The 3,223-nt window shown below is 34.7% G+C and overlaps 1 non-coding gene across 1 annotated transcript; it reads left to right on the top strand.

Moving 5' to 3' along the window:
* The first annotated feature begins 2,195 nt into the window (after positions 1–2,195).
* Positions 2,196–2,267, top strand: Trnag-ucc (transfer RNA glycine (anticodon UCC)). The gene has a single exon. It is a non-coding gene; the product is annotated as a tRNA-Gly (tRNA).
* The last annotated feature ends 956 nt before the right edge of the window (positions 2,268–3,223 follow it).

Below are 3,223 nucleotides of genomic sequence, written 5' to 3'. Positions count from 1 at the left end.
GTTGAATATCTAATCCTGGTATAGCTGTGAAAACAATGTCAGCTTTCCGTCGATAAGAAGCTACACCCATGACCTTTGACCCGTCGTCTAAATTCTTAACTAAATAATATTCTTAAAGGGATGTTGATAATTGTTCTGTTTTCATAAGGAGTAGACAAAATAACCATCCTAGTCCACTTTTTAGTTACAAGAAATGTAAACCTGTAAAATTTTCTGCGAAACGCATTATTCCTATTAGGAAGTGTTTACTGTAAGATGCTAACCTAGAGTAAAATAGTTCAAAATATGAAAAAGAAGTTGATTGCAGACAGCAAACATCTTTATACCAGAAGACTTTTCAGAAGAAAAACAATAAAAGGAGTGAACAACAACATAAACAATTGCACGTGGGGTACTTTTCTCAAATACATCCATTATATTTTGAAACTCTAAATAATTGAGTGATTGCTGACCTCATCACGTCTCAGATATTGGACTGCAGTTACTATAAATATGTTTAAAATGCTTACTTCGATTAAAGGAACACGTTGCCTTGGATCGGTCGAGTTGGTCTTCGAAAAGCATTTGTAACCGTTTGTTATTAAATGCAAATGGTTAGATATAGATAATTTTAAAGTAGAATATAATGATCCACACAAAATAATATGCCTCGGAATTGCAAGGTTTCTCTTTTACGTCGCGAGGAAACACGGTCGGCCATTTATGGAAGTTTTAAGCACACTTTTTTTAGCTTTGTCTATGAAATTGTCCACGGGAAAACTATCCTAAAACTAAAAACCGGCAGTTTGACAAGTAGTTATACTTCTGGTATCGAAGAATATTTTGCTATCCCTTTTAATGAATAAACATCTTTGATTTTTGAAAAAGTAAACTCATTACCATCTTGTAAAACTCACACCCTGAGAAAACTCCATCAATTTTAGATAAAGGAATCGTATACCTTTGGTAATAACCCAAATAGTAGTGACCATGAAAAATTACTTGGTAAAACAGCTGGTTGTATCAAACATTACAGGAACCTTCGCAAACTCTGTTTATAGAGTGTTAACACAGTGTTGTAGGCCTACCCCCACCTTTTCAACAATGTTAAAACGGTAAGCATTCTTAGGCTTTTTGACACCTGCTCAAATGGTTTGTAGCATTCAAACATCCACAATAATCTAAACATGTTTAAGTTATACATGTTAACAAAACGGGTACAACACTATTTTGCTTAGAAATGTGTTGAAACTCTAAACACAGTTTTAGAAGAGGTTTTTAAAAAGAGGTTGTCGCATACAATATCTGAGAACGTATCAGGCATGAAGCCTTTTATAAATATACATAAATAAACAAAGTGCAACAAAATAAATGTGTGTTTTTCTCACTATTTTTTTAACCACATCGATGACCAAGTGAGCATAACTTTTCTCAGGTTTGTTATTTTATGCTATATTTATATTATGATAGAACAAACCAAGAGGATGCTATAATTACCAAAAGTGTAGGACTATGTACGGGGTTTTTTCAAGTAAGATCTCAGATAGAAAGTATTTGATTTTACCCCGATTATCTGCCCTACATTTCAGTTTTAGCCTAAGTAGTAAAATATTGGAATAACTCAGGTAGGATGATCAAAGAATCAAAGCATTGCAATGCTTTGCTGACTTTACAGAGCACTGAGCCATCCCGAGTTACATAGCGCCATCTAGTGTTTATGTGTTTTTTATGATCTACTTTTACACGGGGTACACAACAGAGGGCGCCGTTTGTAGCTGTCGGTGAGTTTGTGAGAGGCTCGAGGACGAACTGAGCAAGTCCGAACAGTTTCAGGAATTTACTAAGTGATAGTTGAGATTTACAATAGACCTGCATCATGTCGGTTAGTTGATTATTGGGCTGTGTGTTTTATCCTTTACTCACTTATCAATGTGCTTGGTGACTCTGAGCACGGAGCAATAAACTGGGCAGGTTTCTATCTCTTCCGGACCCGATCTGAAAACAAATAAACTTCATTGTTTTCCATGAAATCCTTCCTGATACAGAATGTAAAAAATAACTGAGAACCCCTAATACACTATTGCTGTTGTTACGAGAACAATTAAACGTGAATGAACCAAGTGCAATGTGCGTAACGTAAAGATTTGACAATGTCAGCAGATTTTCGTATCGGGTACACAATACAATTTGCATAAAACCTCTCCATTTTCCGTGAAGCGTTGGTGGTATAGCGGTGAGAATAGTTGCCTTCCAAGCAATTGACCCGGGTTCGACTCCCGGCCAACGCAAGAGTTTTTTTATTTACCAAAGATAAATTGTTCTTTTTTACTCTGTAATACCTTTAAACAACAATTGTAATTACTGTTCATCTTTCTAATATACTTCATCGTCTGTTTTGCTTCTTAGTCAGGCCCAGTGCATGAGAGCAATAATGGAGTCATTTTAGTGTTGTTCAAAGAGGCCCTATATATCATGTATGCAGGCCTATAAAATGGGCTCCTATTTTTGTGTCTCACTTTTCAGAATTACTTACAGCAGTTCCGTTCCCTTTCTATGAATCTTGTGAATTAAAAAAGTGTCCCAATTGTATAAATATAAAAGGAATGATAGTTATGGCTAGCTAGTTCTTCAAACAAGTGTAATTTAAACCATCAACAGGACTTTATTAATTTCTGGAGTGATTTTGAAAGAAGGAATATCTTTGGGGGATGGTATAGCCAATAACACAGTCTCATAGTTTTGTAGAAGACATTGTGCGCTACTATGCATAAATAAGTTGTGTTTGTTTGTTTGTTTGTTTGTTTGTTTGTTTGTTTGTTTGTTTGTTTGTTTGTTTGTTTGTTTGTTTGTTTGTTTGTTTGTTTGTTTGTTTTGTTGTTGTTTGTGTTGTTTTGGTTTATTTTTTTTATATCTAGAATGAATTTTGTTTGTTTATTTTTCATTGTGTAGTGTTAAGCTCGTAAATTTGTCCTATAGTTTGTGATCAATTTTATTTTTAGTATATACTATTTTTTATTTGTCCTTTTTCTACAACATTTCTGCCTAAGTATTGTCACTGTGTTTTGGGGTTTGTTCCCCCCTCCCCACCCTCCCCCAAGAGGCCCTAATTCCCCAAAATGATTAGGTGTGCTGAAAATATGTGGTTTTAATAAATAAAATTAATATGGGATTTGTTTTTTCCGGGCCTTATTGCTGAACAGTGAACAACACATTCATCTGAGACATATTCATCCTAACAACAAAA

Source organism: Asterias amurensis, chromosome 1 (genome assembly GCF_032118995.1).
Source record: "Asterias amurensis chromosome 1, ASM3211899v1".
NCBI lineage: Eukaryota > Metazoa > Echinodermata > Asteroidea > Forcipulatida > Asteriidae > Asterias > Asterias amurensis.
The sequence above is the reverse complement of the archived record's forward strand: the minus strand, read 5'-3'. Positions and strand labels throughout refer to the sequence as shown.